The following is a 20,088-nucleotide window of genomic DNA, read 5'->3' on the forward strand; positions in this document are numbered from 1 at the left end:
GCCCTTTATCATCCTTGTTAAGACTGTATCCATAATTAGGGTGTCTAAAAAGATAAAAAGGAATGAACAAGAAAGTGCCTACTTAACACAAATTGTTACATGAATAACCAACATCTCCCCCCCGCCCCTTCCCATTCGAACCCAGGCACTCAGTGTCGGAGGGCAAGTCAGCTGCTGATTTCTGCACATCAAGCGGTTTAGCCAGGACAGCCTTTGAAGCTGCAGGGTGCATCACTCCTCCCATGTGCGTACTGCAATATTCACCTTCCTGGTATTTGTGCTAAGTCATTACAGCTACACATACAGACACATGCATTTATATTCTCCGCAGATAACTGAAAATCCACGTTATATATCAAATGTTATATATCAAACTGCCCTCCAGCTGTCCATACACACACACACGTATGTGTTCATATATATATACACAGACGGCAGACTGTTCCTTGCATATAGACACAGGTATGCATGCACACAGATGTAGGGACATGTTTAATATTGCTGTTACCAAGGAAAGAGAACACTGGCCATAACCACTTTTAACACAGAATTGCAGATGAAGATAACACACCAACCGGCCTTCAGCTCTCGCTGTGGCCAGCATTCCTCAGTTGCATAGATCCTTGAATCCTCCACTGATAAGCACTGTAGAAGTCTCCAAGAGACTCCAAGAACATAAAGTCACAAAAATGCCCAAGGCACGGAAGATAAACACCTTGCAGGGGATATTGCTGTGTCCTTACGGATTATGCTATATGATATTTAGAATTTGGAATCTGCCACAGCAGATCAGACAAGCGCTCTGTTTCGACCAGAAACTTGAATCAGACAGTAGCAAAAGCAGATGCTTCAGGGAAGGGTTTGACAAACCCTTGCAAACAGTTATAGAACATCTAAACCACCTGTGCTATTTTCTTCTTCGTCTTGATTAACCAGAAAGTTGGCAGATAACCTGAAAAGGAAGAATCTCTCCACCTCTCTCAATCACCTCCCTTTCAGTCCTTACCATTGTACGTTGAATGGTCTCACTGCTGTGAAATGAGGTCCAACCCTTTGGACTTCAGCTCTTGAGCTTTTGTCCTTGATGGCACCTTGTCGCAATTTGTCCCCCAGCCTCGGCAACTCAAGAGCTCTTCCCACACCCACAAAATATGAAATCACAAGCTCATGACCAATCTGCTGCTCTTGTAAGAGGTTCCTTACAAAATTTGCTCACACATTAGTGAATCACTTCCAATCTGTTTTGCATAAGCAAATTTAAGGTATTTAATTATGGAAATGTATGCCAAAACATCTTCCCACAGAGCTTCATACTGTCATGGTATGACGCAGTTACGTAGAGTCAAGACTGCGGTACGTTTTACAGAACACAAGGCTGCAACCTGTTTGTAACAGGGTAACGATTTATGCAAGTATAAAAGTGAAAATGCATTTATTTGTCCTTGGCATGCTTTGTTACTACGTATCTGCTACTCAGCAGGTATAGCCAGTAGTAACAACCTGCAGAAGGAAATGCTACTAAAACTGTAGCCCACGCCAAACTTATGACTCTATTTTTCTTTGCCATTATTATCTATCAGAGGATGGTTACTACGAAAGATTATCTGCATATTTTATCATGCCTACATTTATGCTACAGGAGCAAATCAACGGTTGAAAATAGCTTTGTACTCCTCCAGGAAACCTCACTGCCTTTACAAGATCTTAAGTTGGTAGTTCTTTAACAGCATCTTATTTATCTAGGCAATTCCCATGCTGCTGAGCTTCATCATTACTAAGGGTGGGCAACATATGCTGCTGCTTAATACGACTAGCCTTTGCAAAGAAAATGCAGCTCCAGCTTTAAAGAGTGAGGACACTCAGCCGCTTGACCGGTTTAGTGCTGTAGGACGCAATGAATGTTTACAATGCTGCTCTTTAGTGCCAAAATATCAGCCTATCAGCATAAACCAGGCCAAGCCTGCAGCTTCCTTCCTCACAGGCAGACCTTCAGCCCCTGAGCAGCACTCGGAATGAGGAGGAGAAGATAAACCAGAAATTATGTTTCCTCAAGTCTTTGACACCCAACACTGGCTTTTTCTTTCCTCAGGAAGTTCACTGTCACCAAGCTACTCATCAGGCTGTCTTCTGCAGCTCTGAGTGCTCTCACCAAGCGGCCTGGCAAGGAAGACAAGAAGCCCCAGGATTTAGAGGTGTTTTGGGTCATGCAGATCACAACTTCCCTCTTCCAAAGCAGCAAGCCTGAAGACCCATCTTGTGCTGCAGTCCTCACAGCTCTCCTGCTCAGTGCCACGGAGGCAGAGCCCAGCAGCTCAACAGCCCCGGTATAGCAACCAAAGAGCTGTGATTTCCAGGCTGTCTCTGGTATTACATGGACTCCCAGGGCTCCTGATCTCTGCTTGAGCTGTCCGTCAAGTGGGTGACTGGCGCCTGGATCTGGAGGGCAGGGGAAAACACAGCTCAACCAGGAATCTCCAAGCTTGGGTTCAGCTACACTTCAAAACCTTAACAAAATGTTTCCATTACATCTGTTTTGTGATTCTTTTGTTTTGTTTGATTTTTAAACAGATTCTTCACTCCTCTGAGGGAAGGAACAACTTTTTCTTCCCCTCACGCCAGCTAACTGCAAATTTTGACTTCAAATCAACTCTTAGTGGACAATTTTGAGTAGCTGCCACATAGCCACTTCTCATTACAATACTCTGAACAAGATTTCCTTGTTAGCAGCTTAAAATAATGAAGAACTTCATATTTCTTCTCTGAATACATGTTTGTAAGCTAGCATAAGAGTTCTGCTGGTACTTTGTTGCTTTCTACTCTCTTCCTGTAGATGGAAGCTACAGGAGCTCATACTTACTCCACATCTAGTATCTGGGCAACAGCAGTGATAGAGCTCAGACTAGAGAGGACTATTACTAGAACACATCCACCGCTTTTTGGCCCGTAAACGAAGCAAATAATTTCATGAGCTCTCGTCTAGTTCCTGAGCCACAAATAATGGAAAAAAACAGTTCACAGAGTTCCTGGCTGAAACAAGATCATAACATCCAATAATTATCAACACGTGCTCTAATTCTTCCTTTAGGATAAAACTGGTTAGGCAGAGTCCACATGCAGGTGTAACTGGGCAATTACACAACCATGAAGATCCATGAATATTATTAAATTCCAATTGATAGAAGAAAATTGCAAAGTACAGACTTGTGAATGTGAAGCCATCAAAAAAAGATAAGAGCTTCTTTTAGACTTGGCTGCCGGTTAAAAAAAAAAAAAAAAACAAAAAGAAAAAAATCTTATTTCCTCTTACTGGCAAAGGTGCTGGCTTGACAGCCCTGAAGAGTGATCTATTTATTCAAAGTAATGCTGGCAGCAATGGTACACATTTCTTTCAAGGTGCCCAACCCTGTATCTATTTTCAGTTCCATCAGTATGCTAAAGGTTAAAGCTATTTATTTAAACCCACACCCACATGCCATTTAAATTGACCCAAATTACTGTCTGAGTTGTAAACTCTCTGTATTAAAGTCCCCTCAGGGGCTGCTACTTCCTTTCAGGCTCAGAAAATTCCTCCCTCGCAGGATAAAAGCAGGGTAAGGAGCATCTCCAAACAGAAATGGAGAAGGAAAGTGGGTAGGAGTTCATCTTCAAAGAATGCCTCTTGGTGTTGTTGATAGTGCAGAAAACTTCAGTTTTATTAGGTAAATGTCTAAAGAACATGTTGGTGATAAAAGATCTCATTGTCATTCCCGCTTTAAGGATTCCTAACAAAACAAAACAAAAAAAAAAAAAACAAAAACACTACACATTCTGCCTGCCTTTGTGGCTGCAGCTGGAAGAAAAACCAAAACACCCCCAAAATGGAAAAGAAAAGGTGGTCCCACACAATCAGCCCCCTATGGAAATAATCCTTTACAAACAGTCCTCTCTGTGCCAGAGGACCAGGAGGACTGAGGAGGAACAGGAGCCGCTTGCAGTCATGCACCAGTTAACATAAGCAAAGTGCCATCCCAGGAGTGAAATTACTCTCCAGGCTGATAAAAGGCAAAGGGAAAGCAGCATCTGGCCTACAATATTTAGCCTTTTCTACACAGTTTAATGCTGTGTGAAGCATGGTAAAAGCAAAGCTTCCTCAGCCCCGGAAAGACAGCTGGCGATGAAACGCAGCGGGGACACCATATGATGGAAGGCTCCTAATTACAAAATCTCTGTCTTGCCTGTCAGAGCAACTGCACAGTAGCACAGGGTAGCTCACAGAGGAATCGAGGAAAATGAAGCAGAGATAAGACTTGAAATCCATCTCCAGATGCAAAACTTCCCATGCCTCTGAGTATAGCTGGCTCTTGGATCTAGCTCCAGCCCACCAAAAAGATGTGGTTCAGCAAAGTCGAGATATCTGCAAAGTTCAGGACTTCTCCAACTTTGGCTTCTGATGGGGAGCCAGCCAGATAAAGAGATATTCAGCAGAGAATTTCAGTGCCGATGGACCACAGACACCCAATTCCATCAGCGTGAGTGATAATCCCTGGACAACAAGATTCTCTCACACCAACACAAAGCACAAGGATGGGGGGACACCCCCCCCAACAGTAACCCAAGAGGTTTGAGTTTCATTTGATGTTCGCTAGACACATAAGAGGAAAAGAAGAACTTTCTCTTTCAACCTATATAGAGTACCTCATTATATACTGACACTGTTAATTGCTATTCAAGTGCCCAGAGGCAAAGACACAGTACACTTTTAACAAGCTGAAAAATATTGTTAAATACATCAGTATTATAGAGAGGAAGGCAAACCCTCCAATACCGTGAAAGCAGGCCCGCAGAGAACCAAGGGAGGTGACACTGATGGACAGACCGGTACTGGTATCCGCTAAGGCTGATTTAAAATCTGCTACCTTTATGTTACACTTCACTTACCACTGTGACTACACAAAGCCTCTCAGTCTCCTAATAGCAGCATCTCACTGAGATCATTGCAGTGACATGAAGGGCCACATGTCAATGAACTTCTAAATCTGGGCTCTCCCTCCTCCCCTCTTCTTTGGTCGCTTAAGCTCTGCTATATTAGTGCATCAACACCATCAGAATTATAAGGGCACCACCGTCTGTCTGCTGGGAAGGAATCAAGCAGGGATATTTTCAGCTGCACTGCCTGCATGTTTCTGCAGTACAGGGAGGGGGAAAAAAAAAACCCAAACAAAAAAATGAAAGAGCTGGCTGAACTCTACAGTAAATATAATTAAGCTCCTGCTAAACCATATGACTTTTGCTAAATTTGAAGCACAAACGACAAAACTGTTTTATCAGCTTTATGCTGAGTAAGAACGGGATAAAGAATTAGATTTTTACAATTCAGTATGAGGCAACCCCAGCCCTGCAGAACAAGGATCACCCAGGCTGTGCGCGGGTGGCACAGCTGGACACCTAATTTTTGAGACAACAGTAGATAGATATTTAAAGCTATTGCTCAGAGGGCTTAAATGAGTTGTAAATGAATTCATTATCATTTGCTGTGTAGCTGATGAAAAACAAGTCAGATGTTGCACAAGTTTTGGTGAAATCTGACAGGTGATGCTTTTGGCCAAGAGGCAGAAGCACTCAATGCCAGAGGCTTAATTTGTGACCATGCTTCAATTCCAACAAGCATTTGTTTCCCTCAGGAGTAATGTTTTCATGAACTGGGGGTAAATTTGATTAACCTTGGTTAAAGTTTCAAAGTTAACAAGTATGTGCCTAGAAGACAGCCTGACAAAACCTTCCGGTCAGGAGGTCTGATATATATGTTTCTTAATTATGCTAAAGCATTTTAAGACCCAAGCAGCCCTAACTAAAACCAAGTAAAATCAGTGCTGCTGGTTTTAGAAGAATAAAGAATAAAAAGCACGAACTATTAAAAAATAGTAACATAAGGTACTAGTAAACACAAGAGAAGTCAGTCAGGAAAGTATGTAGACTTTCATTTCAAAAAAGGAAAATGGTCACAGAAATTCTCAAATAGTAAAACAAGACTGATAAGCATTAACTCTCACAAAATTAAATTACATTTAAAAAAAAAAAAGAAGAAAAAAGCAGGAGCAATAAGCCCTGATAGGGAAAATGACTGAATTAACATATCAAAGGAAGAAGATAGGAGGGTAATCCAGAGGGTAATACAAAAGAAAAGTTTAAGGGACACCTTGGGATAAGTTTTCTTTGAAGTACTGCACTTCGTAAAATAATAGGAGGGTTATCTAAACACGCCCATCATGCATCACAATTATTGTACTACACTTTAGTTACAGAAAATTCATTACATAAGTGGAGAGTAAGTGCTCCTGCGGAACAGGCCTAATTAGTAAAGTCTCATTACATGTGGAATTAGTGTCAGGGACACAGAAGCCAAGTCTGTATTTCAGCCCCTGGGTGTGCACCCAGGCCACACATGATCCTCCAAAGCAGAGCACCCTGGTGGTGATTGAAATCTTTACAGCTAGTGTATCTTATTAAGATACAAATGGTTTTATTGTTCTACATCTCATCTCTTCCCCCCGATTTTGCATTTCAATGGGCTGTGCAAGATCACCAACAACTGTTACATCACATGGAACTGGCATATTTGATTTTCTATATATGCTGGAATAAAAAGCCTTGCAGGCCATTAAAATAGCATGAGCAAGCCTAGAACCTGAAGACAATTAACCAACCATCACTCTGCAATCATTTCCGTAGCATGCTGCAGGTGCATTTCCTTTGTGGAGACACGGCATTTGTCTGCCACGGAGATGAACCTGACTTCTATAACAATCTATATGACAATAAATGTTTAAGGAATAATTTAATTATTGGGAAGACTATAAGAAGTGGCACCAGCTGAAGAGACGTCCAATTTCTACAAAGCAAGAGCCTACTCGTGGCTGTACAAGACCAAAGGGTTGCCCATGCTCTGCACAGCAAAACCCTACCAAAGAGGCTCCTTTGTTACTTTTTTTGACTGTGCTAGAAATGTAGCGATTGTACAGTTTACAAGGAAATACATACCCCGTGTATCACCTGAGGGACTGCTTGGGCAAGGTCTTTGAGAAGGATAACCCTGCTTCCCTTCCTAAGACCATCCAGACTTTATCACAATGCAGTGACTTTGGCACGTGCTTTTATTTTTGGAGATTTAAGATCTGGAATATTTTACCCTATCTAATTTTTTTTAATTTTAACGGAGTTAGTTTTGCTACTCTCTGGGCCTCAAACCACTCTCCTTTCCCAGCCCTGCTCCATGACCCTCTTGCAGGTGTAGTGGTGCATCCAGAGCAGATTTGCTTGCCTGAGCTGTACTGCATCTGAATGGGATAACTCAAAATGAGTAGCAGCAGATACTAATTTCTGAATCCTGCCCTTAGTAATACATTTTTTAAAGTGACAAAATCTATAAAAGCTTCAGGCAGAAACATAAAGTGCAGCTGAAAGATTCATTGAAAACCAAATTAATATTTTAATTCTGTCAACACAGAAAAAAGTCTTTAAATGAGATGAAGTTCAGAATGAGTACCAAGCACAGTGATTTATTGCCTTTTCTCCATAATTTAAATGACTGTTTCTTTAATGTTCACTAAATTCCTCCTGTAGAGTTTCAGCCTTAGTTTCTCAAAAAAAAAAAAAAAAAAAAGCAGCTTGCACTTCCAGTGCTCTCTCTAGCGCTTCAGAAAAAGGAACATTCAATTGAGAAAAAGCCAGTGGTTTTCCAATAGCTGTGTCAAAAATCAATTAGGCTGAAGGACCAGAGGCGGGATTAATAAAGCTTTCTTCACCCCTGTAGCTCTGCACTTACTCTCTAAGCAGTATGAATGGGCTTGTTTGCCACACAGTCTCCACGAACAATAAATTTCAAACAGTGAAACTAAAGATACTTATGTATTTGTAATGCAGCACATTTTCAAAGCCAGATCAGCTGGTCAGGGCAATATTTTAGCTACACACACTTTAAATGATTTTTTCCAGCTTTTACCTTATAAGGTGCTTCCCTTAAGCATATCTTCTCAAAAAGCAGTAAAAATAAAATAAAATAAAATAAATAAATTACGAGCATTTGGATTGACTGCTTCAGCGAGTCTACAGCAACCACTAAACAGGAGGTTGCCAAAACTGCAGTCTTAAGTGAAGATTAATTGTTAACTTAAATTTAATACAATTAAGTGATGTATCACGTTTATATGAATTGATCAAAAGCACAGTTAGCAGCCACGTGCAAATCCATATTTAATAATACGATTTTAATATTCAATTGACACTTAGCATATAACTGCCTTTATTAAATGTGTATGATGATTATTACCATGGCACTGTCAAGCCTTTCCAACATTCCTGTCATCAAAGAAATAAAAATTTACAGATGCTATTCCTACCATCAAATTTCTACTCTTTGATATAATTACACCAGCACATAAAGTACTCTGCATAGCAACATTTCATGGCAAGGGGATAGAAGAGAATCGTGCTTTTAAAATAATGTAGCTCTCAGGTGCGACTTCCACGTTCGGGGTAATCGCAAGAACACAAAACTGCAGCAGGCTGAGTCTGGCCCCTGCAAAGCAGCAACGTTCAGTCGCACCATCCCGGAACAGCCACTGCACCTCCCCCATTTCCCAACTACACCACACTCCCAATGGCGAACTGCAAATTAGTACCGAGAACCCGGGCCCGAACCAGAAAGGGTTCCATGAAGAAAACAACAGACATCAGCAGAAGGAAGGAAGAAGTTGGATGAAAATGCCCAGATGCTCCCAGAAGGGCAGCACGTCCCATGCAGAAAAGGAAAGCAAAAAGAAACCTGAAAACAGTTCTTGACTCTGATCTGGAGAAAAATTTCTTCTTCACCTCAAACCTTGCAAGTAAATTAATTCTGGTTAATCTTTTGGCGATTTTTACAACAGCGCCTTTGCCAGGCAGCTGAGATTTCCAGTAGAACCAGGAGCGGTTCCAAACACTACATCATCTTGCCCGGCACTCTTCGTTAAAAACTTGATGTTTCTAAATAAGGTTAAAGGACAGGCAGAGTGGAAACTCTGCATTAATGCAAGCAAACCAGCAACAGCCCGAGGCACCACAGAATATATGACCAACAAAATGGAAATTCCAGTAGGCATTAAAAGACATCCAGAGTCCTAATGGCCAATTACAAGCTTGATTTAGTTAATTAGAGCCAGCTATCTTATTACACAGACAGGTCAAAACCCTCCATCCCCAATATCATCTGTAGCCTATTATACATGCCTTTTACAGAAGATTATTTAAGCCCCATCTTTAAAATAATACACAAAAATGTAAGTGTCTTTCATGGGCTTGCCCTTACAATTTAGAAAGCTTGTATGAACATCATGCTTGAGATAAAAATTAGGTTCTTTCTGGTGAAAAAAATCAGTGCAAGACAACAAAGCATTCCCATGCAAAGGAAAACCAATTCTGGTGACTTCAGCAAGGGTTTTATCGAACACAAGCTCTTCATAGACTCATGCTGCTGTTCTACATAAAAATAATTTCTATTCCATCTGCAAATCTCAGGTCTTTAGCCTCAGTGTAACAATTGTGTCTACCATGCTATTAATTTTATTCTGAGATGCAATGTATTTAGAAAACTACTTAATAATTCAGTATTTTCCCTTAGCCAACTTACAGCATCCCTTTCCAGAAACGACCAACATTGTGGGATTCATTCTGATACGCTTACTCATGCACAACTGGATTACAGAAATATGGGAATAAAATGAACAAAAATAGCTACTCTGCACTTCCTAAAGCAGGAATTTAATTTTATCTGTCATTGGCTTGAAAGTTATACTCAAATTGGCTTGAAATTTTAAGAATCCCTTAAGGGCTAGATCTGAGCTCGTGTTAATTATGTCACCCCACTGAAGGTAATGAATCCGTATGGATTTCTACTACCTAGGAACTGCAGGAGGCAGGAACTTCAGCAAAAAGTCACGCATGTGTGCAGTCACGCATCTGAAGGCAACATTTAAATCTTGTAAGGAAATGAAGCAACTTTCATTTCAAAGTCCCAGAAGAGCACTGGTGGAGCTGTTTACTCTGCTCAAGCTGCGTGAGAAGAATCAACTGCACGTACGTGCTTCTGTCCCTCAGAGACCCGTGATTTGCTGAGTGTGCAAAACGATAGCTGGCTCCAGTTAACTACAAGCAAGTTCGTAACTGGTCAAAAAGTGGGGTCTTTGAATAATAGCAAAACAAAAAAATGAATTTAGGGCTTTATTGGAATCTTCACGTGTCCCATCCTTAAGCTCCTCAATGACCCTTTGTCCCTTCCTTACTAACTTTCAGTCACGCCTCAATTCAGATACTCTTCTTTATTTTGCTCATTTAAATGTTCTCCAAATAGTTGAATTGTTTGGATATTCATGTAAATTGTTTAAATACCTCAAACAGATGCATTATTATGCTGGGCACCAGGATTTGGGAAGAAATACCACAGCAGTGTCCTGGGATTTGCTAACTAAACAATAACGCCCTTCATCTGCAACCAGCCGACGAGAGCTGCGCATCTCCACGCGTGTCCTGCCGGCTCGGCCGGGCCGCTTCACAGCCACTCACCAAAGTCAGCAGCTCACATGCCCAGACACTACTGGGCTTTGATCTACTGACCAGCTTAGGCTCACACTTTATTTTCAGGATGTGAATTGATTCAAAGCTTATATTACAGATCTGCTTTTCAGTATTAACAGTTGTTCTTTAATAACAATTAAAAAAAAAAAAAAAAGAAAAAAATCAGCTCAGTTTAGAGTAAGAGAAACATCCCGGCAACTGGATTTTTGCATTTGGGATACGCTCCGTGGTGCCCCTCTCAAGCAGCGCTCGGTGTTTGCCTGGCAGTCATCCCTACCACCTGTATAGGGCAGCAGCAGGAGGAAAAGCTATTGGTATTCAAATCATACCCCAGTTAAGACTACCACCATATGCTGACAAAATATCTCGTGTTAGATCCCGGGACAGCTGTTTCACTACCACCTTATATGACATAAGGTGAGAGCAGAAGGCAATTATAGGGAGGAGGAGGATTAAAAAAGCTGAACAACTCAGCCCAGGCTTCAATCATTTGTATTACCCTTCTTGGGCATGGGGAAACTTTGTGCGGAAAGCTGGATGCTCTCTGAAAAAGTGCCTCTGATGTACAGATTTACTTCTACAGCCTTTAAGGAAAAAATATTTCTAATTTAAGTCATTAACAATGGTTATTCAGAACTACCAGGGGAAATACAAAGCACCCCACCACCTCATAAGAATAATGCAGTAGTCTGGAAATATTACAGCAATGTGTCACTTTCACTTTTGATCTAAATAAAATGAGGGAAATAAAAATTAAGTAGCATATTAAACACAAGGGCTATTTCATTCTAGATTTCTGAAGGGCATCCATTTTAGAGTACAGTGCATTTAGACATCTCATTATTAAAAAAATAATTTAGCTGTGAAAGAATATTAATTTTCTTAGTGAAATTTGATCTCACTTTACAGCTTTTCTAACTTTATTAGAAACCTCTTAGTGAAGCGTGAATTGCTACACACCGTCCTTCTGCAAACTGGACAATAATATCAATCACTGATGCATCGGAAAGAGAAAGGGAAGACAGAAGTGTCACTAGCAAAATACCTTTGAGTGTTTAAACTGTTGTTTTCATGTAGTGAGAAATGCTGACTGCTTCCTCTGCCATTGTCACCTTGTACGAATACAGTGCCGTGCAAATAAAATTACAATGTGAATGAATTGCTAAACTGGTAGGTGAAAACTATTATACGTACAATCTTTGCACAAAGAAAATCTACTCTCCTCAGAGTTGTTTAAAAGGACTATTCTATTCATATACAAATATTTACACAGCGTTGAACAGCACTGTGTTGATCTCTTCTTGCATGGAATACATTATATTTTAAAAATAGAACTATTCTACTACTTTCAACAATTTTCTATAATATCTATTACAAAAATATCCTTTGCATTGGGAACATAAAGACTAAAAGACACTTCATTGGGTGTTTATATCGTACTTACGCAACGCAATGGAGATCTAAAACAGTTCCATAAACCCTCAGAGCTAGTTGGCCTAGAAAAACTATATTGATATTAAAAATATATGATGACAAATATTTTCATAACTCTAAATTAAGCAGCCTTGAATTACCTTGTATTTACCCATGGGCAGATACTGTGGATTAACTGGGATACAGCAGCTTGTTATCCCAGACCCCACACATACATGCCTACCCCAGCGTAGCTTAGACTTAAGAGGTGAATCAATAGGGTAGATCTCTAAGATGTCAACCCTGAAGAACAGGAAAAGGTCTTCCTAGATTCAAGCAATATATTTAATAATATTCTCATGGCACAGATACTAATTTCTCACACATCTCATGTCTGCCAGGAACAAAAGATCCTAATGTGGCACAGGCAACCACACTCAAGAAATCCAGCTGGAGATCAGGCAAACATCAGTCATTTCAAGTGAGACTTAGTTATAAAACACCCTTTTTTTTCTAAACTGAAAAATATCACAAAGAAATGCTGGAATTTTTAGCCTACCTTGCTTTTCCTTTCCCCAATGTCTTTTAAATAAAACAGTACAGAAAACACAGTCAACATTTTTCCTTTATCATAACTCACTTTTTTTCCCAGTCAACCCAATTTCTAACATCCATTTGCAAAACAGCTTAAAAATGTTGTGGAGAAAAATGACAGTTAGAAATATTGGGGATGGGGGGGGGGTAAGGTCTCATTTAAAATATAACTAACTAGGCTTACATTTAGCAAACAAACATGTTCAATATGCCCAGCTGAACACACCTAGCCAATATTTCACATCCGCCTAGTGACATTAGGGGACCAGATACCCCATCACAAGGCACGATTAAGGCTGGTTATCTTTACCACTTTCATTCACTTTAAAAGAAGGAAAAATAAAGAAAAAAAACCTACAACCCAGTGGGCATTCTCACAGAAATAAGAAGCTGCCACCACATACCAGACCATTGCTGGAGGCATTTCCAGGGGAAAACAGCCACGTGAAACGGATCTGCCCTGGCTCGCACCACTGCCCCGGGAGGCTGCGAAGAGGCTAGGAATTCAAACATGAATGAAGTGTTTTCCTTGCACTGTCCAGTGTAACTCCTCAACACGCCTGGCTGGCGTTACAAAATTGTCTGCTTCAGCACAACACTTGCCAGAAATAAACACTCAGATTTCTCATGGAGAAAGGTTGGCTCCTCTGCACTAGCGAGATGGCTGGTGGAGGAATGAGCGGCTGCACGAGGCAGTCGGCGTACTTCAGTGCTTTGTTTTACCCTGAGACAGAGAAACGGGGTAGAGCTGAAGAAGCTATTTTCTTCTTCACTTGCCTTATGCAGGAACAATGTAGGGAGGTGAGACGGGTAGCAATTTTGACCTCGTTGTGTGGGTACAAACTTCCTACATGCAAGCTTCAGCTACCTAAAAAAATCACCTTCCGCTTGTGGCATGTTACTACCTCACTATCCGAAGGACTTTATTCGGCCCCGTTAATGTAGTATCCATAAGCACCTCATCATCTTTAACAGATTTATTCTCTCAAATCCCTGGGAGGCAGAGAATCACGGTTATGTCATTTTTGCAGATAGTTTTTATGTGCCACATTTTCCCAAGCATTTGACCCAAGTCACACACCGACGCCAGGCAGTGCCAGGGGAAGAAATGAGGACTAGTACCCACCCCACTGGCACACAGCCGTGCCCCCCCACCAACCACTCTGTCCTCAACAAGAATAACCTGTCCTTTCCCTTCGTTCCTCCTGCAGCATTTCATCACCTTGTCTATTACCTAAAATACCAGATAATATTATCTACCTACAACTCATTAAACATTTGGGAGTTTAATTGCAGTGTACTTTTGAAAACGGCAGATTCAGAACAGCCCGTACTCAACTCTGCAGACTGAAGTCAGGGTTGCTGTTGGCCTCACACTGATAACCAACTGGTAAAACAGAATTAAACAGCAGATCTTCAGCCAATACATCGGCCAAAGACAAGCCCAGAGCAAGAGTTTCCAAGAACCACCTTTGCTCCCTGCCCTGCTCAGGACAGGTGCACAGGGAAGGGATGGATCTTTAATTCCCTTTCTATGCCATTCAGCTACAAGGTACGATGCTATGAGCAGTGTGTTCCACTTGTCTCCAGTTCCCCAGTAAAAGAACTACTGTGTTATTTGACAAAGTTTTGTCAGATATTAACTACTGTTCTTATAGAAAATACTATTTAAATCCAGTAATTTAAATCCAGAATACGTACTTTTGAAAAATTCTTCTACTACTGAAAGTGTGCTCTTTCTTCTTACCAAAACCATCATGACCTCTGTGCTCCAGATAAATACTGCTGCACAGATCATTCAAAAGAGGATCTGAAATCCATTCAGAGCCTTTATAGACCATCATGTTAATATGGCTGCCACCCATTCACCCTCAGGGCTGAATTCAGCTAAAAAAAATAAAGACATGTTCCAAACTGCACAAAGCTGCAGAAGTTGATGCCTCAGCTCTGTGGTGGAAACTGGAGTTTCACATTGCTTTAGTTCATTTCAGTTACAACGCCAGACCTCAGTGTCCTGTGTTTACAGAATCAGATAATGTTTTTAATGTACAGAGCCAAGGGTTTGATTTGCACATATGTGGCTTTACCCAGTGTTACCTGGAGTCCACTCGTGCAACTCAAGATGCTCAAAGAAGGAAAATGGATTATAGTAATTTATTTAATCATTAAATACATTTATTTAAGGATTAAAATAAGTGATTTGATACAGGGATATGTGGTAATAAAGGGGGAGGAAGAAATCCACAGTTGTTTGGGGCTGGTGGACCACAAGTGGCTATACGGTCCCAGGACTATATGCTGGTAATGGTGAAGGCAGGCAGGGATGCTGCATACAGAAATGTTTTGGCTAGAAAGCTAAGTTTGCTTGAAGGAAGAGAACAGGGGTAGACGCATGAAGCTTGCTTCCATGCCCACTCACGGCTTCTCCCAGTGCTGGGCACTGCTGCGTTTGGGAAAGTGAATCCACATACCCCTGGGATACAGCACTTCCCTAGTACTATATACTTCGGGATATTAAGACAACAAAAAACTGATGGAGAACATCAGAATAGCCTAGAAAAGTCTGTCCCTGGACCAAACATGGAAAAAATAAGATTAAATTAGATTAAAATTAAATTAGATTAAAATAAGATTAAATTAAAGAAAGAAAAAGCGCATTAAACAAAGTGTTGAATGAAGGCCCAGGAACGTGTTTAACTTTCTCTTGAGTCTACTGAAAGGCACAGCCAACTTGGGCTAAAGCTGGAGAACAAGTAAATGAGTGTTTTTTTGATTTGGTCCTAAAGAGGACTGAAAAGGAAAATAACTATTACAGACCTGGAGATGTGCCACCGCTTGTTTTGTTTCATGCTTTTGATGAGCAAGTGAAGACAATCAACACTTTTTTTTTCTCAAAATTTCCCCCTATTTTTAAATCAATTTTCTAATTTGTCAAATCACTTTTAAACAAATCTTCACATTTTACAGCATAGTTTATTTTTCAGTGAAGCAGAGCAACATGTAGAGCTTCATATCCCCTGGGAGAATAAGCGTAGGCTGCAAAGTATTCCACAGTTTTGCATGCTTCTGAGCCACCCCTCCCTCTCCTCTCTGTTTCTGTCCCAGGCTCCTACCCAGCCTCCCGCCGGCACCGCAGTGGATACCAGAATCATCAACTCGCTGTCAAAGCTATGTTGAAACAGTACAGCTAAACATCCAAAACATCTTTGTATAGTTTGCTCTGAAAGAAAATGCTGCAAATTACAGCTCCCAACTATACCATTATGTCACCAAAACAACAAAACCCAGCAACGAGAAACAGTTCTTTGAAGAAAACTGGGAACAGATATGATACAATAAGTACCCACTATTATTTGAATTGCAGGAAGCCAATCTTTTTCTACAAGTTCAAGATTTTTTTGCATGCTTTCACGTGCATAAAACATGTTCAAATCACACGCCTAACAAGATCCAATGGGAACTCAGAGCTCAGTCCTGATGTAATTTACACCTTATGCAGGCAAACACAACAGAGCACTGAAACTCTGTTTAATAATTTCCATTTTTCAGGCTAGAAGAACAAGTAAAGGGCTAGGTAAGGAAAAAAAGATGCAATGAAACCCAAAACGTGCAGGTATCTTAAAAGTCACCCAAAGTCAGAACAGAGAGTCAGTCACTGTGCTGCATGGAAAGGAATATGCTCGTGTACTGACCCAGCACGCCTCAGCTAGCTTGCTGTGTTAAAAACGATAAAGATTTTTTTGGTTGGGTGGTTGGGTTTTTTGTGGGGGACACAGTGGAGAAATGGAAAGCTCACATTCATAATACGAACGTGCATGTTTTAAAACAGCGCACCTGCCTATTATTCTAGTTGCATTCGGGCAAAAGTTTGGTATTATTTCTAGCCGACTCTGAATATGCAGAATATCACACGTGCAAAACTTCCCACTGCTGTTGGGCCACAGCATGCTGTTCTGGCCAAATGCTGGGTAATGAGGAAGGGAAACAAAAGACCAACTGCAGTATTTCTCCCTTAGGAAAGGATAAACTTAAGCTAATTATATACTTTGTCTGGAATGAAGAGAAATTTAAACCACGCTTGCTCCCTCATAGCTAATATTTATGTTAACAAAGAAGGAAAATAGCGACTAGGATACACCTAGAACTGAAGAGCGGACAATTACATGCCTTTTGATGGTTTACAGCAGTATTAAACACACTTAAAAAAAAAGCGTGGATGCCACCGTTGAGACGTGCTTTAAACAGGACGCCACACTGGTTTTTTTCACGATATAGTGCTTTAACCAATTAATCATCCTACTCTCACAGGGTTTTTCTCCTTTTTCGCCCCTAGTTAGGTCACTGGATAGTGATGCTAATTTGTCAACGTTCTTGTGCAATTTTCTGCTTATTAAAAAACGAGGAATCACACTGCAATTTCAAAATCTATACCACGTGAGGCAACTCCAGTGCCAGGGTCTCAGAGTGACCTCTTTGTGTTGATAGAGGAAAAAATAAGTCTCCTTCATTTACATTAGAGATTACAGTCTTTATCCCTTGCTGCATCAGACACTACAGCTCCCTTTCCAAGGGTATTTTGTTTGGGGTTTTGCTTTGTTTTTTAAGTACCTACACAGAAGAAAAGAGGAAAGAACATGCCAGGTTCATTATTCTTATCCAATTTCCTTCTGACTTCACACAATTCAATTACATAAAGATGGAAATTCAATTTTATTTTAAAATAGCATTCAAACGCTTTCTGAAAAGAAAATTCTGTATTTACCAAGAAAGGACAGAAATTATCATTCAAAGGCATATGTCAAATGAGGAGAATTAGAAACAAAAGTGCAATTCTTTGCTGTGAAGGATTCAGCCACAAGGGAGAAAAGGAAACTAAACAGTCTCTTCCATCTAACATATGTTGAAAAAATAATTAAAGAAAGAAAACGTGAATGCTCTAATTTCATATATCCTTTTCAGTACATGGTACTTTAGGAAGCTTAAAAAAACCCCAACATTTTGACCACTTCAGGCTCCCCCAGGAACACGTTTCAGTTGCTAAAGATCTTAGACGTTTACATGTGCAGTGAAGTCAGCTGGACCGCCACTCAACAACGTGTTTCAACACTTACTAGAGCTATCCATAAATCTTCACATGCTCCAAAAGACAGGCTTCAGACAGAGGCTGCTGGCCACCAGCCCTGCAATAATTCACTTCTATAAAATCATTTTCTACCACTTGCTCCAAGCCCTCGCACAGAGCCGGTGGCCAGCCTGGTCTTCGAAACAAGAGGGGCAAATTTGGTAGGAGGCATGAGGCTGCAGCCAAGTCCCGAGTGCACTGCCAAGTGCAAAGGGCAGCGCCTGCGCCTGCCCTCTGCCCCTCGCTCCTCTGCAAACTCTGGCCAACACAGGTAGGAATCTATAAAATAAAATACAAAAAAATACTCACCAACTTAAGAGCCGAGTCACACTTTGACATAAGCGGCTTTTGAAAAGGAAACACCTGAGGTGCGTAAAAGGCTCTTCTCTTCCAACTAAGCGGAAATATTTCAGTCCTCGAACTATTTTAAAAACAAACCCTCTAAACTGATGAGAGAATTTGCAGGGTGAGCCTCACTCCGCTCCAGGGGCTGATGCTGCCCCCAGGGTCCCAGGTCATCTCCCAAACACCTCCACGGCATGTTGGAAAATGCCGCCTTCTGCAAAAACCACCTGCCGCCACCCACCCTTCACGGGCACCGTAACCTCTGAGAGACCAAACTCATGTTTAGCAGGATACGTCTTGTTATCTTGTTCTCCGCTGTGTACAGCAAGGAGCCTAATCCCTCCAAGATTAAACTGTCAATCAGAGGGACAGTCCTTAGTCCCTGGGGAAGATGCTCTATCACGCAGGGAACTTTCTTCCCTGGAAACTTCCAGCAACATATCATTCAGTTCCTCTTCCTGTGACTTAAAAATAAACAAACAAACAGAAAAAACAGGTTGGGGTTTTTTTGCTAGAAGAAAGGCAAAGGAGGAGGTCTCTGACTGGTGGAGGCCAGGACTGGTTTTGGAGGAAGAATGGAGGGTTGAGAAACAAACAGCTTCCCACCTGTGGTCAGCTCCAGGTTTCGTATTTCCAGGAGAACAGAAACCCTAAGTGCAAGAGTCTAAAATTATCAAAATATTACATTTCAATGGAAGAGAGGGGCTTGCTCGCAGCGTGCCCTAGGGAGAAATCAGGAGGCAGAAATACAAATCTGCTCAAGGCAGACCGGGTTAAATGGAGCTTGCTAAGAACAGATAAGGGTCCTGTCAAGAAGATTAAAATAAAGTAGATGCTTGCAATGGAAGGACGGAGGGAAGATCGGAAACCAAGCAGTGTGAAATGGGAGGAAAACGGCAAGAAACCACGAAACACGATGGACAGCTTGAAAGGCGAGTCCACCCAAAAGACAGCAACAGGAAACTGCTGCCCGGATTTATGCCCATTCCATCAGGTCAAAACGAAACCCTAACACACAAATAGAAAAGGTGAAAGCCTTGGGATTTGATCTAGGCTTAATATTTGAATTCATGTGGTTGGTTTTGGGGGGGTTTTTTCCCCCCTTTTTTTTTGTAATCAAGATTACCTGCCCAGCCAAGAGAAGGAGTTGCCCTCAAACAAGTACTAAATTTTTCAGTCTTACAATGCCAAAGTTCATTCGGTGTCATGGCGTGCTAAATATTACAAATGTTCAAACTGACAGTAGCAGTTTATAAGGATAGTGGATTATATTTCCGTCCCTTTAAAAGTTATTAGCCTGCATTTCAAGTAGTTTTGAACCAAGAGCTCAGATCCAAGCCACACCAAACTTACAAACAGTGCAGAAATGTATTTTACGCATAATTCTTGTCCTTAACACAACTAAAATCCAAATCCTAATACTATCTGAGAGGGTGAATCACAGCTTCAAGAGTCTTTGTATTACCCAGTATTTCGGCATGCCTCCCACAAGACGGGAATACTAAGCGATCTCCCAAACCAGCAGCCATCACATCTTCAAAGGCAGAAGAAACTAAACTGGAAACAAACTGAGAAGTGAAATGAGCTCTTCATTGCAGCTGTGATTAAATGAACCAACTGTCTAATGCTAGGACAAATATTGTACTTCACTGGATTTAACTGCGTTTTACCCTGGCAAAGCTGATTATAAAAGCATGAGATAATTTGCAATTACGCACTAAAAACATCACATTTTTCAAATGGCATACAAATTTAACAGTGTCCATACACTGACATATAACACATGCCATCTAAGGATTTTTGGGTTTACCCCAGTGAGCATGCCAGGCTAACTGAACCTATAAACTACATCACCTACATTCAGAATATCAAATTTGTTCAAGTGTTCCTTCTCTCTCCCCAAACTTGCAAAGTGAATCTCAAGGCTGAAAGCTTCAATTGTGACAATGAAACACGAGGCTCTGCAGCCCATGTTTGTGGGACACTGTTCACACGCCACTTCCAATAAAATACACAGAAGTGGGAGG

Source organism: Pygoscelis adeliae, unplaced genomic scaffold, assembly GCF_000699105.1.
Source record: "Pygoscelis adeliae isolate BGI_AS28 unplaced genomic scaffold, ASM69910v1 Scaffold34, whole genome shotgun sequence".
Classification (NCBI taxonomy): domain Eukaryota; kingdom Metazoa; phylum Chordata; class Aves; order Sphenisciformes; family Spheniscidae; genus Pygoscelis; species Pygoscelis adeliae.